General features: G+C 37.0%; 1 protein-coding gene across 5 annotated transcripts in view; it reads right to left on the reverse strand.

Annotated features, from left to right (window-relative positions):
• b3gat1a (beta-1,3-glucuronyltransferase 1 (glucuronosyltransferase P) a) overlaps positions 1 to 21,208 on the reverse strand; it is a 106,949-nt gene that overhangs the window by 76,100 nt on the left and 9,641 nt on the right. The window lies entirely within an intron of this gene.

Here is a 21,208-nt window from a genome sequence, read left to right on the forward strand (position 1 = left end):
ATGTGCAGCAGTAAACCCACTGGAGCTTGATGACAAGCAGTGCACAGGCTATAATTTGGAGCAAACAAGACTTTTGAACCTTAGCTTGCTTGGGATAACGTCACGGTTGAAGTTCTGAGATTCTGATTGAAAAAGTTTTAGAAAGACCTCTTACGCAAAAAAATAAAGTGGTTTGATTCTGTTTGATTTAGAATAGCTGTAGTTTTTTGTTATAAAGAAATGTTGCTTAAACTAAAGACTTCACTTTGAGTCTAGTGAAAGTAAAAAGTTCTGCAGAACACTTGACTATGTATTCTTCTCTTCTAATAAATGTAGCTTTTGATGCATTATTTTTCTTCTTATTATTATTATTATCTTGATTTTTTTTCTTAATGTAATGTGTGCACTTGTATATAATCCTTATTTAATCAACAGTCTTTTACTTAATTATGTATGTTTTCTTTCTTTCATTGTTTAGTGTTTATTGTTTACATTTGTAATATTTCTGACACCTCTTTAACAAAGTTATTTCCCCCTGGGGGATAAATAAAGTATTTCTGATTCTGAATCATGAAATCTGCCATGACATTTCAGTATATTTCATTTCAAAAAGCTCGATATATTTAAACTAACATTCAAAGTGTCTTCAGAATTTATTTTCAACAAACACAAGCTAAAATATACGTCCAATGCACCAAATGAATCTGAGACATCCACTGAATTTACGGCAAAGCTGCTACGAGCGACGAGCCCTGGCTGCTAATGAAGAATCACGTCTTTGCAGACTGAGCTTAACTTGTATTGAAAGCTATAAATCTACTGGGATTATTCACAACCCTGAGCGTTCATCCTAGATCAATAACGTGTACAAACCTCAAACCCAACACGATCTGCAAAACCCTCTTCTAAAAACTAATTCGTAGAGACTTTTGTCCAGTTTATTCATTCATGCATGTATGTGTGTGACGTGTATTTATTGGTCTGTGCAATAAGCAGTGTCAGTGACATATGCATTCTCTCTGCCAAAGCAAGGGTAAGAATCACACCAGTCATGGCTGTCACAACCTGGTCTCATGATGAAGTCTATCTTCTTGGGTCTGTCGCATGAAAAGTTGTTGGCTCAAATCTGGTATCATACATCAATCGAGCGACCGTGGGTTGTCTAGTAATCAAATGGTTGGGGGTTCAAATCCCGCTCTATCACAGTCATTGTCGTTGTGTCCTTGGCCCTTTACCCCCATTGCCTCATATGAATGGGTATGAATTGTGCATGAATGTTGGTGGTGGTTAGATGGGCCAAATGGCAGCCACGCTTCTGTCAGTTTGCCACAGGGCAGCTGTGGCTACAATGTAGTTTACCACCACCGGTATGACTGATGTGAGTGACTGGTGTGAATGAATAATGGTTTCTGTATGAGCTTTGAGTCCCCTAAAAAAAAGCGCTTTATAAATCCAAGCCATTATTATTATTGTTATTGTTGTTTCTTCATCATCATCATCATCATCATCATCATCATCATCATCATCATCTTGAACATCATGATGGCACAATGAGAACCATAATGGTGTGGGACAATGGGAAGTGTCGGAGAAAGAGAAGTGGATTTACAAAAATATGTAATTGATGTATATTGGTTGAAATATCTGTGATTATCTAAATGTCTGCATATTGAAAACTTTGAAGCACTTGAGCTACCAGTAAATAGTTAAATATTATCTTTTTGGTTGTTTCTGTTATGTTATTATAGACAAAGGAACAAATTGAGGGGGTAAGACCTTGAAAAAAAAAGCAAAAACATGTTTTCACATGTTTAAGAACATCCTCCTCTTGTAGTTTTTGAGAACCTCTCCTTTCTTTCCAAGCTAATTTGAATTCCCTTTGTTGTTGAGTCTCAGCGTTAACCTTCCCCTGAATAATTGGCGTTGTGACAGGGTGCTGACGTTTCTTTCTCTGGCTTGCAGAAACAGAGAAGACTTACTAAGAAGCTGGGAATTTGAATATATGAAATCTTTCCCCAGATATTGTGGCAAAACACACAAGGAACCAGATACAGGTATTGTTGTAGTTTTGTGTTTCTGCTTCAGAGAAAATAACAAACGTTAATGCCAAGGTTTAAACACAAGCAATACGTACATGGCAGCATCGAACCCAGACACAGGCATAGGGAAGAGATGCAAAGGGACTTGATGCAAGCGCCAAATAGAAATGGGGCCACCAGGATTTCAGCTCATGACATTCTGACAGTGAGGTAGAAACATAGCACAGCTTTAAATAGCATTAACCTAACATTACACTTTCAGCACAACGAAAATAGTTGACTCTTATCATCATCATCAATTTTCCCCTTCTACTGCTTCAACGAGTTGGGTGCCAAGAATTTGCTCCAGAAGCAGGAACCTTGACTTAGTTTGCATTTCCTGTTGGAGTTGAATAGAAGAAAGACCTGTAAGTTTATCATAATTTTTCCATATGTCACGGGGAAACAGTTAATTATTAGAGTGAAACAGAATTTGTTTTTGCGGGGCTGAGTTAGGATGTCTAGTTACATGAGCCATGTACTTAAGGTGTTGGACAAGACAGAAGTTACGGATCGGTATAGAGTGGGTTAGGCGGAGTATGTCGAGAATGGTATAGTTGAAGCTCCAGTCTACATTGTCTTCTTCTATAGATGGTGTTTTATGTCTTTGTCTTGGTGCATTGACAAGTTTGAACCCATTTCGGACAAGTTTTCTAAGAAAATTAATCCACGTGGTGTCAAATTTTGCCAGCTGTGAGGCGTTACGATGACAGCCTTCGGTACTGTACGTATGACGGCTGCGCACACACACCGTTAGAAACTTTCCCCGGGTGGACAGCTTTATCCGACAATCCGTGAGCACGATTTTTATTTCATTCCACTTAGCCACTCCTTCTATTGTCCCACCCTAACTCTTTCTTCCCTGTTCCTTCCTCCCTCACCAAGGTGTAACACTGTGTTTCTTACTCTTCCTTAGGGAGGGCTGGTAATGGTCACAATTATGCAATTTTATATATTTATTATAAAAGTATTTGTTTCATTGCAATAATAAAACATACATAGTTGTCGTTGTATGTGGTGTTGATTTTTGACAGCATGCGTGGACAAGGTGAAAAAAATGAATAAATAAAAAACTTGCACTAACCTGAAAATCATAATGTTGAACAAACAAAAGCATGAAAGACTCAAATTTGCTTACACAACTTTGTCCAAAGGCTTAATTTTAAATATATGTATTAATTCTTACTTAGAATGACCAATCCCTCAGCTTACAGTTGCTGAAATCAAATGACAACACTGAAACAGATAAAAATAAGCAGAATGCATCCTCCTTAACAAAATCCAAGGTGCACTTGAAGGAGTATACGTCACACTTTATGATATAAGGTAGTGTTTTACTTCTTTTCTCGTTTTTTTCTCTAAGCACACAATACAAACATTTACCAAGCACAGACTTAAGCTGTGTTTTTCTGTGAACATGACCTGCCCTCTTTTCCATGGCTGCATGGAGGAGAGCACATCTCTTGCTGAGGTCGTATTCACATGAAGGACAACTGAAGTGAACATCATACAGGTCAGACTTGATGGCCTGTCCCCTTCTGCGCTGAATTGTAATGTGCCAAAAATGGAAAAAAAACAACATTCTGTTGTCAGGACCACACTGGGATGATTGTTATTACACCGTGTTAAGAACAATGTTTCTGAACAGCAACAATTACACTTTTTCCCAGAAGAATGTTTCACTAAAATGACAAATATGACTGTTTTGCCTGAATAAGTATATATTTAAAATATTTCACCTCTAAGAAGCTATTCAAGAGACTTCTTCACTTGTGAAACTGTCTAGACTGGACTCGGAAAGTGCTAAGTTCATAGCACACACTATTGTGTGGTTTATAAAAAAATATATATATATATATTAATTAGGGATGTAACGATTAATCGTAAGGCAGTTAAAAATCGATTCATAGGTACCACGGTTCACATCGATGCTCTGAAAATTGAATCGCAGTACTTTTTTTAAACAGCAGAGGGCGCTATATATTAATCCTTCCAGAAGCGGACGTTACGGGCGGAATCTGCTACTATTTCTTTCTTGCCCCCATTTACTGTTAAACATGCTCATAAATGATTCTTTACTCCTTTAGCACCGAAAGAATATTTGTAATATTATGTGAATATCTGTAAAAGTCACGTTTTTCTATTAGCTCTGTCTGCAAGCGTAGCTTCTCTTCTTCACTGGTGGAATAACTGCATGCCAACCGACCACTGGGTTACCACGCCCTCTGCTGGTCTAAACAAATATCTGACGTAAATGCAGTAAAATTTTTTTTTTTGTTTTTTTTTTAAAGTCCATTTGTTAAGGCACAAAATACATTTTCAGTTGCACTTTTAAAAAGAAAAAGAACTATTATGCAGTTTTGAATTGTTTACTATAGAACCAGAATTTAAATTAATAGGTTCCTTCTTCATTTGTATTATTCCTTCATGTATTTCATTCAAGATTTATTTTTAGTTAAATTGCATCATTTTGCATAGTTTATCAAGGGATTCTTTTGACAATGAAAAATAAAAGGAAAATAGTATAGTATTTTGCCCAAAAAAATAAAGGAATATTTTTCAGTCATTTGTCAACATTCCCATTTTGTAAAATAAATCGTGAGAAAATCGTATCGTGAACCCAGTATCGTGAATCGAATCGTATCGGAGGTTGAGTGAATCGTTACATCCCTAATATTAATGCTTCCTGTTATTGAGCATCAATCCCAGTGTCTTAAATAACCTACTAATTAACATGATCTGGATCAGATACAGGCGACTGAATAGTGGCTCAGAAGCCACATGTGGCCCTTGGTCTGATTAAGTTCATCCTCAAAGTAAATTAACAACTCAAAAAAAGCAAACAAAATTACAGAGACACACACAAAAGGACAAAGAAATAATAGAAAATGACAAAAAACACACACAATTAACAAAACAAAACACGCACACACGACAACTAAAAATACACAAAAATAACAGATAGATTTACCCAATAATAACAAAAATACACAAAATGACTCCAACACATACAACATTACAAAGAAACAGACACAAGGACAATAATAATACATGAAAACAACAGAAGAAAATATATGAAAATGGCAACAGAAATTGACAAAAAAATGTATCAGAAATGCACAAGACAACTAAAATACACAACATACAATAGAATATACATTATTGTCACATATGTACAGATACATACACAACATTTGTTCTGAGGAGCAATTGGCAGCCACGGTTAGAAAGTTACCAAAATTCAATTACAAAGAATCCTTAACAAAATAACTACACAAAAGCTCTGTTTTTTTCATTGTTGTTGTTGTTTTAGACTAGAATCATTTATTCCTGTTTTGGTGCTTCACATCTCAAAATCATATTGTCATTTTCCCCACTTACAGTATGTTACAGTTAATTTAAAACACAATATACTAATATGAATCGAGAAGTAATCTAATAGGATTGATAAAGAACTATAGAGAGATTTGTTAACGTCTATCCACAGTAAATAATTCTCTTTTCTCTCTTGTCTGATCATAGCACAGACAGCTGACAGTATGCGGTGAAGCCTCCAGCTGATGCAGGCCTTCAAACACAATCACTTCTCTGTGCAGCTCTACACCTCCTCTGTGTTCCTAATACCAAATGTGATTTATGTCAACACAAGTCTCCACAGCCTCCTTCAGCTGCATCTGTCTCATTCTCCCTGCACACTTTTAAAAAATAATTTGGTACTTTAGTGAAGTCAGCTTAAAGTGCAAAGAGTCATTTATCTTATGGTTGAACACTGCAGACAAAACAGTAAGAGGCTTTTTATGAACTGAGGAACAAAAGACTGACAGAACGGAAATGTGAACAAACCACTTTAGAGAGGTAGCTTCTTTGACCAAGCTGGGTTTTTCCACCAAATGTCCACCTCCCTCCAGGCCCTAAGGATGGACTCGGGCCATTGTTTGTTACTGAGTACATCAGCCTCAGAGAGGAAGTCTTGCTTTGACAAATGGACAAGGGCTTCTGTCCTTACTCTGCTATCCATCAGGAATGGACAAGCTGGACAACTCATCAGAGGGAGGCTTTACAGCCGGGCTTTTCAAATGATGGCCTGGGGGCCATAGGCAGCCTCGCATTATCCCATGCATGGTTCACTCCTTGGTCCACCATGAAAGCTTGGGAAAAAAAGCCTTTCATGAATGTTCAAAAGAATGTTGAATGTTGGTCGATGCTCACATGCTGGAAAAAACAAAACCTGAATAACTAATTCTCCTGATGTGTTCTATTTGATGGGGAATTGAGATTATAATCAACAATAATGGAAAAGGGAACAGCTAATAATGTTCTCACTGTGAACGTCCGTATTAATCAGGCCTCATAGATACAACCTAAACAGTCATGGTTTGGGATTTGTCTAGTATTTGGTTCATGTAACACTGTTTTAGCGGCTCAGCTTGTCTGGGACACTCGGATTGACTATCCTTCTATCCTATTCTGTTTGCCCTTCTGTTCACTAACCCCAACCAGTCGAAGCGGATGGCTGTCACCTCTGAACCTGGTTCCGCTGGAGATTTCTTCCTATAATAAAGAGGGAGTTTTTTCTTCCCACTGTCGCTAAATGCTAGATCATGTGGATCTTGTTGGGTTCTTTCCTTCTTATTACGGACTTGTAATTTGCCTTATATAAATAAAGTTTAATTGAATTGAATTGTTCTTGTTCCCGTGTAGTTTGCAATTGCTCTTATGCAACTTGTATTCAATCTGTTCAATACAGTTTGAACAGCACCATTTTTTTTCAAATCCAACCCTGCCCACTTTTATATGTGCTTCTAAATCTGATCCGTATCGTATATTTTGCAATGGGACCTGCTGTCTGAACGACCAGGTGTCATTTATCCAACCTGAAATTCTTCAGTCTTTTATCAGTGCCTCACACGGCGAGACGAGACGCCTCCATATTAACATCCATGAATGCAGTGCATGGCTGCGTGGTCACGTGAAGGTCCGTGCTGATGTTCGTCATGCCAATTATCGCAAAGCTCAAAGTCCCAGAGAGAGTACAAGGACTACAGAGAAGCGTTAAGGATTGTGGGAAATGTAGGATTGAATTGGAATCTACTATGAGGCAGTGCGCTCCAGGTGTGCTTGTCTAAGAAAGCTCTGATGAGTGCCGACGTGCAAAGTCCGCTCCACCTACGTTCCACCCATGTAAGTTTGGGCCCTTTGAGTGTCCACTAAGTTATGTCGATGTTTGTGAAAAAAGAAAAAAAAAAAAATTATTGACATTTTATTGTTAGAGAAATAAATCGTTTAATGTAAATTTTGATGAGTCACTCTCAAATTTGACCAATTCATTTCAAAGGGAATGTCACCCTTTTTTTTTTTTTTGCCACATTTTGCCACACTTTAACAAAGAAAGACATTTGTATACTGAATATATTTAATAGTATGATAATCAAATGCAGAAAAGTGCTCAGCTCATTTTAAGTCATTAGCTTTAAAATCTCCGACTAAAAGAACACTGAATAGACCAACTCTACAACAGAACAAGTTAACTTACTCCCAAGCCTCATCAATATTTTTGTGCATTTAGTCCATCCTTTGTGTTGCAGTTGGTTGTCCCACTCGATAGTTAGCAAAAAAAAAAGTGTAGTGGCCTTTAAAAAAAAAAATGTACCAATAGCAAAGATGCTAAGGAGAGTACGCCACTATATATTTATAAATTTATTTATTTTCCCTTGTGGAAGTATTTTATGTCTTTGCTGGGCTGCCAACAGCTCTAAACACATGTCAGATGTTGAGTGGAATTGCTTATCTCAGTGAAACGTCACTCAAACTGTGTTTGAAGGCAATGCACACAGAAGGATAAAAAATTTACACAACCTGTCAGGCTCGTGTCGCTGGTTGGAATCTGCGTGACAGCTCAGACTTGGATATTTCAGGCCTCAGTGGAGCACTGTGGTCCTTGGACAGACAGCTCCTACGCTTTTAATATTTCTTGAAGTAGCCCCACTGTATACTCCCGGTGCCTTGCTCTGACAGGAAAGAAGATTTTCCCTTCAATAAAAATAAAACCCAGAAGTGGGCTTTCAGTTGCAGTAGAGTTGTTGTGTGAAACCCTCACACTACATCTGAAGCCTATTCTCACAGGAACTAGTGAAGCACAAATGAGCTGTGCATCTACTCACTCTCATTCAGAGCCACTGAGCTCAAGCTGCTGTATCTTACACCTTTGGGAAATTATTGCTTCTGCCCCAAATGTGTTCTAGATTAATACATTATAATCTATAGACAGCAAGCAACGCAATCCTTTAATGTCCATTCTTTTTTCTTAACTGTGCTATTTCCAAATTTCCCTCAGGATTATAGTTTCGAATGCAAGGCCATATTTTGAAATAGATCTGTCTAAAACTGTCTATATCTTTCTACGAAAATCAGGTATTTAATACAATGCGTATGTGTCGGTAGCGATTTCATCTTGCCACTATCTTTCAGATGAGACAGTGGAATGGACCCAGTTTATCTCCCTGGCACAATGACATTGAATTAAACCTCTCACATATCAGAGGTTCATTTGAAGATAAGATTACCATTACCTCTCTACTTCTCATCCAATATTGCTATCTCTCTCTATCTTCTCACTGCTTACTCAATGTCCCTCTTTTCCTGCAGTTCAATTAATAGTAATCGAGTGTGTGGGGAGTAATGCTTCTTGTGGGTTCTTTCTTACAGCCCGACACCTGCTTCAGCAACATTTCCCACCATGAGATACTGGCCACGTTTACATGAGAGCTTTATTTCCTCTTTTATTCAGAATAAAAGTTAAATCCTCTTTAAACTGACCTTGTAAACACTTCATTCCGAATGAAAATGGTCATTCTGAAATAAACTTGAATCTGATTTTAATTCTGAATGAAATAATTCCTCAATTTTGTATACATTTAATTGAGCTTTAAATCCATTCTTGTCATTCTGCGCATACTCGTCGTGTCGCGATGACGCGCTGGTGACGACATAATCCAAGATGGCCGCCTAACAGCAAGCGTTGTACTCGAGCCAAGACTATTTACTTAATAAGAGCCTAATTTGAAGTTGGGATGGACGTAGGACTGAGCGGTATGACCAAAAATGTATATCGTGGTAATTTTCAGAATTCTAACATGTAGTTTCACGGTATATGACGGTATTTTCTTTTATCATGCATAATCAGGTGTTCACAGCATTTTCTACTGGTTGAGAGATGAATTACTGCAGTATATTGACTTAGGATAGTCTATTTTACTGATGAGTGAATATTGTAGAATAATTCCACACTAGTAGTAATACAAGTTTGCAACAGCAGCCCAATGGCTTTTTACTGCACTAGCTTAGCTTTAGCATTAGCTTGATTTCTAGCTTTAAATGCTGCATACTCAGTGGTGTGGTGGTTTCTTACGGTGAATAAGGTAGCGTTTTGTTTGCAGCTCCACCAGGACTTATTTCCACGTTATCGTAATTAAAAATTGTTATCCTTTGCTCTTTTTTTTTGTTTATTACTGCTGAACTGCCGACATGTTAAGCTAACCCTGCCTTCGTGTCCGTGAGTGTTGTTCTCCTGTAGCAGAGGCATGCGCATGCAGGCACATGCTCACATGCAGCTTCAGAGCTTTCCATTGTGTCTTTCTTATCCATTTACACGCATGATTTACACCATAACTAACACCAGAGCGCTACTGTTTACCTTCTTATTTAGAAGTGTGGGGAAGTGCGTTGAAAAGGATCCGGTCTGAAACGCGGCGCAGCGTAGCGTCCTGAAAGTTATGATATTGAAAAATTAACATCATAACGAAAATACATACCGGTATGCGGTATGAACTGGTATACCGCCCAGCCCTAGATGGACGGAAGCATCAACATGAGGACATTCCCACAGACTTACTACACACACACAAACATTGGCAACCGAAAAAGCACCAGGCCACGTAGCTTCGCTAATGTTGTGTGGGTTATTATAAATTTATCCTTCCGCCTAACATTCTGTAGAGTGGAGGTAGAGCCTACAGTACCTTCTCCACTGCTCTAACTCCTTCTCCTGCTCAGCTGACAGAAGTGAAACAGTATGTTATTGTCTAGCTGCTGCTTCAAAATCCCTGTCCAATCAGAGCTCTTCCCAACCTCCAGAGCTAAAGCAGAACTGAATAAAGGCGAATAAATGTGTTTTTCAATGTATACCTTAATTCAGAATTACTATTACCATGCAAACATTAAGCAGAATACTTTAAATCTGAATAATTAATTCTGAATAATTAATTCTGAATAATTAATTCTGAATAATTAATTCTGAATAATTAATTCTGAATAAAAAAAATGTACTCGTAGCCACTGTTACATTTTAGTGGTATCACATGCCTGGTGATACCATGTGAGAAAACACCGGCATGCTTAACTGACCTGATGCTAGTGCCAAAGTCAACTGTAGCTCTACAGCTGACACTGAGGCTGGGATCATGTGCAGCGCCCTCAGGCAGAACAAAGATCAGCTCAGCCAAGTTCACGCTTTCCTGCTCATTGTAAGGATGCATTAAGAAGTAAGAGAAAAATAGCTCAGGTGGTCCTAAGGAGCAGAATATAAAGTCATCGTGCAGGATTTCTCCCAACCTTGAGATGTTACCTGAGGCAAATGGATTTGAGTTAAAGTTTTGTGTCATAATTCAGCTCTGAGAAACCTCAGCGTTTGTATCCATGTAGGCAGACGTGCAGAGGGTGCTAATCTGAGCCTGAGGAAAGCATCCCCTCTTTGTCTTTTGTCTTCCTTGTGATGAAGCAATGGCTTTTTTTCTAAATAGATTCAGTCACAGCTGCTACATTTTAATGCTTATTAATTTTCATTTAACTAAATGGGATTTGGGTTTATGTCTTGGCTAAGCTTTATTTAAAACACATTCTAGCGCATGTTCATGACTTATAATTGCATCATTACAACGTGATAAGTGATTCAGATTTGCAAAATAGTAAGAACAAAAGTCTAATCACTACAAATGCCATCAACTGGCTTTTCCACCTTAACTGAAGCAAACAAAAAATTAAAAGATAATTGTCATTCTCATTTCACAAATTCTCTTTCTGTTATTTGTGTCATCTTTCATGATGATTTGTAGGATTGCTATAGGTTATCTTTAGATGTCTTCGATATTAGCTTTTTGTCGATATCCAATGTGCAGATATTGTCCAACACTAAATTTCCGATTTTTGATGAACCAATACCAATATATGCATGAACCCCCCTCCCCCGACCTGGTTTTATGTTACATTGTATAGGGCCTTATAAAACCATGTTAACGGTAATTTGGCCAATGAAAACAGAATCTAGTGTTGAAGGTGGAAATGAACAGAATCAGGAAGAAATGGCGTCAGTGAGGAAAAGGACAATTTTTTTTATCGGGGACATGTTTTCGGCGCCCTCCCTCCTCCCATCCTGGCCGCTTCAGACACCGCCTAAACCGCCCAAAGCACCGTCTAAACTGCCAAATCATCACTCACTCAGAGCCGACCAGTACCAGACCAGAGCCTGTGAAACGTTCGTTTTTGTCAAGCGCAGTGAAAACATGAGTAAGCTTCACCTACTCAGAGCGTTTAAACAACAGACGATCTGTGGTAAAAGTTGTTCTGTTGTTGTGGACGAGACCATCAATACCAGGGATTGTAGAGCCTGAAACATCGTAGTTTAATGGTAACTTCTGAAACTGTAAATTATTCTGCCCCCTAGTGGTGAAATAACTGATGTATCCCTGCATTTATTTTTGTCTAATCATTACGATGTAGAATGATGTTATGAGGATTATTTAAATTAGGTTAATTTAAATGAAGTTGATCAAACTTAATCAATAAACCTGATCAGAATCAGTAAACCATTGATCCCTGAGAGGAAAGAGGTTGATTAATGCTGTTTTCTCATCATTATATGACATGGAAAATCAAAAATGAGCGGTCAGAATAATCCATGTCAATACAACTTACAGTAAATCTACCTTTTATTGTATCTTACTCATTATTTTGAATTACATTTTTATTTTTGACGTACATTTTTGTTTACTTATAGTTTTCTTTTTTAATAGTATTTATTTTTGTTTCCTCACAGTTATATATATACAGATATATACTTATATCTACCTTTTGATTATATCTTTTACATATATCATAGATTATATTTTTTACATACATTATTTTTTATCTATGTTTTATATATTTATTTATTGGGATTTAATTTGTTTCCTTACAGAAGTTAAAAAACTAATATTTTCTGAAAAAAAATTGACTAATGTTTAACAAAAACGTAATTAAAAAAAAAAAAAAAAAATCTGTGGAAATTCTTAAACAAATTAAACGGAATTTGAAAAGAAAATATCTTTTTTTAATAGGGCTATATATATACTGTATCTCTGTGAAAATAACAGGTTAAGCTTACTTTTAATTTGATGCGTCCCTGGATGTATTCTACACACACACACACACACATACACACACACACACACACACACACACACACACACACACACACACACACACACACACACACACACACACACACACACACACACACACACACACACACACACACACACACACACACAAAATCCAGCAATGGAAAAAGTGACATATTTATTTTTAACAAATGTAAAAAAAACAATCAAACAAAACAGTACACATCGGTTTTTCAATATCGAAAGAAAAACATAATATCAATGTCGACCGATATTATATTTAATGCCTTGTATCTGCTGATAATATCGATGGGCCGATATTATCGCCCATCTCTAGTGATCACTGATAGCTAGTTCAACCTGGTTTCACTTGCACTTACAACTGAACACACTCCCTTGTAAAAATAGAGGCTACAAAAGCACACCAGGGAGTCCGATGCAAGGCGTGTGTCTTATTGTAAACAATGTGAGAAATCTCTCGTCTGCTTTCCTTTCTTCCAGTGGCTCGATAAGCGTTGCTCATTTCTCTCCTTGTATTCGTTCCATCTTTTGTTCCAGGGCTGTTTTGATTCCTCGCTGTGCTTCTCCTACTGTGAACTCAAATATTCACCTTCTATCTATTCCATCACCTGACAGATACTAACTATAACGTACTTAACCATTCCATCTGTACTGTTTGCTAAACTACAGATTAATCAAACGTTTCCTTCAATGAAGTCAGTCCAAATCGCACAGTGTAGCCCTTTTCCCTGTAATCAACATAGAATTTCAACACCTTGTAGAAGAACTCACAGTGGAATCGAAATACACTGCTTGTCTCTTGAACTCATCGATCATCTTTTGTAGAGCTAAAAATACAGATTTCAACCCCTGTGTGGGAATAAAACATGAGCAATACACCCAGAAATCTATATCCATTATCTTGGCATGCATGCCTTTCATTTGCAGTATAACGTGGCTGAGGCTACATCGATTTTCATCCTTTACTCTGCTTTCAATGTGGTGTAAATGCTTGTTTTCTCCAGAATGTGTTTGACTTATAGAGAGCACATCCCTCCAATGGATGTTCGGCTGTTCTGGTGCATAAGGACGTTTTTGGAATCAGATCTGTGTTTATTTGCCCTTTATTTTGTCCTAAAATCAACATACAACTATTCATTTGAAAATCATGATTTTATCAGTGTTAATATTACTTTCTTAATGGCACTTCAGATTAGGACATTTGTTAATACTGACCCAAGATATTTGTTTACAGCGACTTTTTTTTTTCTTCTACTCAAAGGTGTCAGTTTCAGCAAAGCGGCTTCAGTAAATGTTGTCCTTCAAAATACATGTGGTGCTGTAATTGTTCTCTCTGTGTTCCTGTTAATCAAATGCATAATTACCAGTTCAACTAATTAAAATTAAATTAAACGCAGGCACTGTTTCACTCCGCATGCTTTGAGTTACACACCAGTAAAAACAGAATCATTTCATTTTGCCCCTTATATTAAAACTGCAAAACATTCAATGGTGTCAGGTTTTCCATTACTGTATCTTGTTCCATCTTTCGGTGACGGGTGACACACCCTTTTATGCCCTTTAATTTGCAGATAAGACCTGAGTGACACATCATCAAGCAGTCAATGAAACACACCTCCCCTCAGAGTCCTTCTAGTCTTGCTTATCTGTGATGTGAATTTATGGGTCTAGAAACACAGAGCATTGTCAGAAATGAAGATATTTGCTAAGTTTTAATGGTGTATGATTTAAAACATGAAGAAAATTACCGCTTTTAAATAGTTTGAAGGAAATATTATTGGATTATTGCGAAGAAAAGAAAAACAAAATCCCACACTTTCCTGTTTTAAAAGACATTTCTTGAAATTATGAATACTATTGTCTGTATTTATCAAAAGTCATGTATCAACTCTGTTTTAAATCTGTTATATATATATATATATATAGTCAGTAATGTTTTATAATAACTATCCTTTAGTTATTGAGTTTTAAATTGCTTGTTGAATATTTGCTCACATCATTATTAACATACATATATATACATATATATATATATATATATATATATATATAAACACTTTATAGATCAGTTGTTAATAGTTTGTAACTGTTCATTAATGATCTATGATCTATGACTTTTAACGGATAGTTATTATAAAGTGTTAGCCAATATTCTGTTAAAGAGAAAACAACTTTGTGCTCATTCTTCATATAGCAATATATTTATTATTGTATTTATTGCCATTTTTTCATATTTTCTTCAATGCTGCATTTGTGAGTAGTCATGTGTTCCTCATCTGCTGTGCCCGTTTGCATAAAATGTTAAAATAATTCCTCTTACAGTCCTAAAAATGTACAGATTTTAAAAGGTTGACCAGATAGGCTTACTTTGATCACAGATTGGCCTTGATTTGGGCCATTGACCAACCATGCTTGTTCTCACTTACTACAGTTGAAGTTCCTGTCCCACAACTGTCTGGTAATGCATGAACAGCTCTAATCCTGTTTGTTCGTTGCTTCAGAAAGATTTTCTTTGATGTGATTGCTAAGCGGTGAAGGGGGACTTGTCAGATCCCATCACTGGCGTTTGATGTGAGCAGTATCGACCTTGATTACAATGGTGCGCAAATTTTATTCACACAGCTTATACTTCTCAGTCGTATTCATTCACCGGGCCTTTGAATATGAGCGTGTCAGTACAACCATTGCACATGGACGCTTAAGATCCTCCGGCATGATTTTTCCCTCGACTGAATCGATTCAGCCTTTGTTTATCTCGTTAGCTCATAGCGTGTAATCAATCACACAAGAGCATTTGTTTCAGGCTTCTGACCTATATATGTATAATAACTCTACTCCTTTTCATCCGTGTGAACATTGTTTTGTCCACAGCTCTGCCTTGCATCGGTGCGTTGAATAATCATTCTAACACGTCATGTTATATCACTGATTAATCTGTTCTTGTGTAAAATAAAAACCTGCTTACGTCTGTGTAAGTAGTATTGTTAACGTGCCTGCATGTCTTTACCTATTGTGTTTAACACGCTCATGCTATGGCATTTTAGGCATGAGGATAAACCTAGGACAGGTTGCCAGGTTGTCAACGGGCCAACAGAGAGGAACAACTTTAAGCAAGGACAGCCAAAAAGGTTTTACACTCTATCCCACAGGGATCCTGCAGACAGCAAACAGGTTATTTTCTAATATTAGCAGCAGTAAGAAGGTCCATCTGATCATTCTATAGCTCTACATATTATAAGTCTATGGAAATGTTGGGTTTGGATAAAATTGATTATTGGATACAATATCTAACCAAACAATTAGATATTCATACATTCGTTTTATTAAATGACCCCTTATTTGGAGCTACCACCACTATGTATTTCAACAGTGCCTGTATCATCAATGCTTCATCTTTAGATTTTTCCCAAAGCCAAGGAGGTAACACCATTTTTCATTGTTCCTTTATTACATTTTGCAGGGGTCTGCTGGTGCCTATCTCCAGCTCTCAATGGGCGTTAAACAGGGGTACACCCTGGACAAGGCGCCAGTCCATCGCAGGGCAACACACAGACAATCAATGATGTGACGCCAAGTTGTTGATTCCACCTGATTTCTTACATTTTCCAATTTATTTACATTTTTGCAGTGCTTTTCTCCATATTTTCTTTATTAATGGTTTAAGCCCTATTCACACGGGATTAGTTTTACCTAGGGTCCACATGTAATAAATAAATGACCCCCCAACGTCTGCTTTTTATGTGGCGCATTTGCACGGGATAACCAAAGCCTGAGATTTTGCCGAAGTTTACAAACATCTGAAAACATGAAACAGTGTGTGAGTTGATTATAAAACTACTTTGCACGCTTTTGACCACAGCTCGGCGCTGTGTTACTGCTAACCCTAGCCAGATGTATTAAACAGAGGGCAACAAACATATAGCTTGCGAGATTGCAAGTAAAAATGTAAAACAGGTACCGTTTTAAGCACAGTCCTTGAAAGGCGATAGTGTTGATGTTCCACGCTGTAATGTTGCCTATTTTTGCCCTGAAACTCAAAAGGCCAATGCTAATCCTAATGGTTCTTTAATGTCTTTGTTCAGTGTGTAAAGATAATGGGCAGAAGGTTATTTTGAAGTTGAGTCTGAATACTTTTTAGAAAGAGTGAACCATGTAACCACAAACAGCCTGTGCACAGTATAAGAAGCGTAGATGGCTTTCGTTGGAGACAACACTTCATCACCTTGGCAGCTGTTCTCAGTAATAATCTGCTGGCGTGTATAGCAACATAATATCCCTCCATTGCCTTTGTGCTTTATAACGAAGAGGTAGACAGAAGCAGAGACATACCCTCGTGTCTCAATGGGGGCAAATGGCTGCATTGCAGATTCATTTTCATTAAAATCTTCTCAAAGTGTGCTGAAGTTTATGGAGTAGACTTTCTAATAGGTCCCTCTGTGCACTGCTCTGGTGATCTGATAAAAGCTGGACTAGACAAAGATGTTTGAAAATCACCTGCTTCGCAGAGATATCATTATTCTGGAAACAATCAGGAGCCTGTAGTTATGTCAATAGGCTTGGCCGGTAATGTGAGAGATGTGGTCCAGATCAGAGACACAGATGGTTGGTATCTTAAGCTCCTTTTAATGGAAGTGAAAATCATCAGGCTCTTGTTGAGGTCAATGACTTTTATCCCCCATATGTGTTCCACTAACACTTGCATTTGTAATATACTTCTTTAATTAGATAAGGAAAGATATCATCGGTAGTTCAAAACTGTATCAAACTGCTGGTTAGTTTTAGCATATCTAGGAAAAGAGTGGTGAACCTCTTTCCAAACGTGCTAATCTTCTTTAAAATGGATATGTGTCATTTACAATGTGATTATGGAAATGATTCCAAGCTCGAACAGTTTTGGCACTTTATTTTGTTTCCATATTTCACAGTTCATACACACTAATTAATTCCCATAGCCGAGAAGCTTTGTAAATTAATACTGGTGCCCTGCAGATCAGCTTAGCTCCACATTGCTGCTTACTGTCAAATAAAGGCCAATGAAGAAAGGTAAAGGGTGATCCTGCAAAACCAACAACTGCTTTGTTTTACAAACAAAACGAGCTATAACTCTGAAAACAGCCTGGAATGTTAAACATTTTGGATTTTTCAGTTATGCATTCTCCCAGTGATGTTTTAACAGAGTTCATGAGCAGTACGCCAGTGTTAGGTGTGATTTAGGGGTGTGTGAGTAAGATGTAATTGTACCCCTCTAGCAAATGACCAGACATGCAATGACAACAGCAGCAACAACAGGTTAGCCAAAGCCTCTCGTATACTCACAATGCTGTAACTCTGGGTTAGGGTTAGGGTGACACACCAACGCTCCACCACGAACCAGCCGAAAAATGTTTTCACTTCCACATGATTAACTTTATCAATTCTCCACATTGGCAGAAGTTTCATTATCATGAATAGATCATATTTTCCAATGCAGCAGTGAAATTAAATGTAAACTGCGTCTTCAGACCTGATCTGACACAATTGTTTGCGTTTTCCTCGAGCTTCTGCTGCACTGCTACTGTTGGGTTAGAAATGTAAATACAACCACCACACAAGCAAAAACGTATTAATATTTAATCTAAAGTAAATCCCCACCGCAAATGAAAGTTCATCCATCTCACTCACTCACTCACTCACTCACTCACTCACTCACTCAAAAGAGCCACAAGTGCTCGATATGCAGTAACTCCAATCAGGAAAAGCCTGGATCAGCCAACACGAGGATTGGGCCAGGGACCAAAATGAGTTTCGCACATTCGGCAATAATGAGCCAGTCATATTTTTGAATAATCTAAATAAATGACACTTATCATGCACTAACCCTGATATTTTGACACATTTTGAACCCATGTGCTCAACATTTCAAAGCATTCACTATCTCATTAGAATTGGGTGCTATTATTTGATCTTCCTGAGGTGACCAAGGCAATCATTGTCAATAGTCAGACTAACAAATTCTCCTTGATTCAGTGTAATTGTTCAAACTGATTTTCCACTTTTGAGAGGCTTTTCAACCATAAATATCAAAGTGAGCAAAATGTGGTCATTCAGGCAATCCCCTACAGCCTTGAGACACAATCAAAGCCAAGAAATCAAGATAAACGCAAATGTGATTCTATCATTAAATGAATTCTGATGCCTGGCAGCGTCAGTGCCGCAAACAAAGGAATCCTTCATCACATCAATGCCTGGTTTAATAATGAGCAAGTTCCCCTTTGTAGAGTGTTTTACATCTTCACATGAAAATAAAGTGCCAGGAAAACAGCAAAAGGAAATGGGATTTTATACAGTTAGGACAAATCTGTGCTGATGTGTGGCTGAACAAGGAAAAAATGTTCCTACATAACAGTGCCTTAATTAATGAGCAACATACTGTAAGTAATGACCAATGAGAATGTGCATAATGTACAGACACTGCTTTTATTGTCATTTAGTTCTAAGTATTTGCAGCACAAGTGAAATCAACGGAGATTCTTGTGGAGGAGTCAAGCAATTATTTCATCAGACATTGAATTAAATTGATTTACTGATATAGAGAATGTAGTTTATATCAGAGAGCCAAAGCTGGAAAGCTCTGCAGAGAGTTGTAGCAACGTCTAATTATCAACTCCTGTCTTGAGTTGGGCTTATATAAATCTAATACTTCAAGCTCACGGGTCATTACAGTACTATAAGATGTACCTCACACAAAGCATACGATACAAACGTTCATTCAATTCACCTCACTAAATAAAGCATATCAGCGTTATAATCCCTCACAATAAACAAAACGAAAAACCAGATATGCTTCGTTTTTCTGTTTTTAAATCAAATTAGAAAATGGTGTGATATTTGGATATTCACAAACATTTCTTAATGAAACCTTGGTCACGCTATCCAGGTGTCATGTACTGAGTTTGCATCGTACTGAGATTGTATATGCACATATATGATTTTTTGCTAAAAAAAAAAAAGATATTTAATTTTTGTTCATTTTTGTTTGCAAGGGGAACGGACATGTTTTATTGGTTTATTACATTGGGTTCGGGTTAGGGTTATCATCTCAGTACGGAGGTAAACTCAGTACATGACACCGTCTTCAAAATAATGGTACGCCTCTTTACAGAGTTTAATGGTAAAGGCTTGTGTACTAGGGGGTGTCGAAAAAAATTGATTCAGCGATAAATTGCGATATTACGTTGCACGATTCTCGGATCAATTTAAAATGCATTCATATCGATTTTTTAAAACATTTTTCATTGATTCTTTTAATTAAAAAAATAATTAATAACCTTTATTTAACCAGGAAAGTCTTTTCAACCACAGGAGACAAAGAAGAGTGCTGAAACCTGGGCATGTTGAAAGTACTAACTTACTGCATTTATTATTAGTTGTTCTAGGCATACAGTATATCTCAGTTAAGTTGCACTAAAGTCAAAGTTGGTTTAAAAGCCACAGGCAAATTGTATGTTATTTTTTTATTTGAAGTTGTTGGCACATGGCATGTTAAAGCCAATGTTTTGAGTGTAACATATACCAATTAAATATATTTCATACATAATGTTCTCATGGTGCACACATTTACAGATTAGTTGTTTCTTGAGTCAAATATATTAAAAAAAATCGCAATAATTGCCTTAATCTTTAATATCGGGATATATCGTATCGTATCGCATCGTGACATATGTATCAGGCTACAAATCGTATCGCCTGATGCCAGGTAATACACACACCTATTGTGTAGGGTGGTGTGTTCAGGGAAAACTCGCAAAACTGCCTTAACTAAAAGAAGAAAAAAAACATACACGGATTAGTATACTTCTCATTTCTGAATTTTTCTATTTAGTTGATTGCAAATAATTACAACCTTCAGCTAAACGTTTAATTTCCAAATGAAGGCTGCAGGATTTATTAATTTACCTCCATTGTGATATGTGTTATATCCACCTACTTGTTACTGTTACTGTTTTGTCATTGTTTATATAATCAGACTTTCATGAGCAAGGTTTCAATAAATTTGAATACATCAGTTATTGAGAGAAACTCATAAAAAACATGTATTTGCTTTTGAAAATGAAGTTACTGGCATTAGATTAGTTTAAAAGCCTAAATATAAAAAAAAAAAAAAAAAAAAAACAGAACAAAATTAAATAATGACAACATTAGAAAATAACCAAAAAGAATAAACTTTTACTGTCTATCTATTTACAAAAGATGAGGAGATAAGATGAAAATGAAACTTTTGTTAAACATGTACAAAAAACTGAAGAGATAAGATAAAATGAATCATAAATGTATATAATTTAATTAAAATGATTTGATCAGTGGTACTGAAGCCCAGTCATGAAAAACTGCAGCAGACCATGTCCCTGCTCTAACGCGCCTGAATGCAATGATCGTGTCATCATGCAGCTCTACAGAAAGCATATTTAATAAGATACCCTTTTACAATCGGGGGTCATGGACGAGAGTAGCATCAAAAACATGCACGATTTGGGCATCCATGTCCTAGAACTGTTTACGCTGACAAAATAAATCATCACATCCAATCATTTACCTTTACTAAGCCAGTCGGTTCATTATTGTGTCAGTTATTACCTGCTACACACATTTTGAACATGTGTTAGTCTTTCATCCTTTATTAGTACAATAAATCATAATTAAAGCCCCCTAATGGGTGAG

The sequence above is a fragment of the Gouania willdenowi genome, chromosome 13 (assembly GCF_900634775.1).
Source record: "Gouania willdenowi chromosome 13, fGouWil2.1, whole genome shotgun sequence".
Classification (NCBI taxonomy): domain Eukaryota; kingdom Metazoa; phylum Chordata; class Actinopteri; order Blenniiformes; family Gobiesocidae; genus Gouania; species Gouania willdenowi.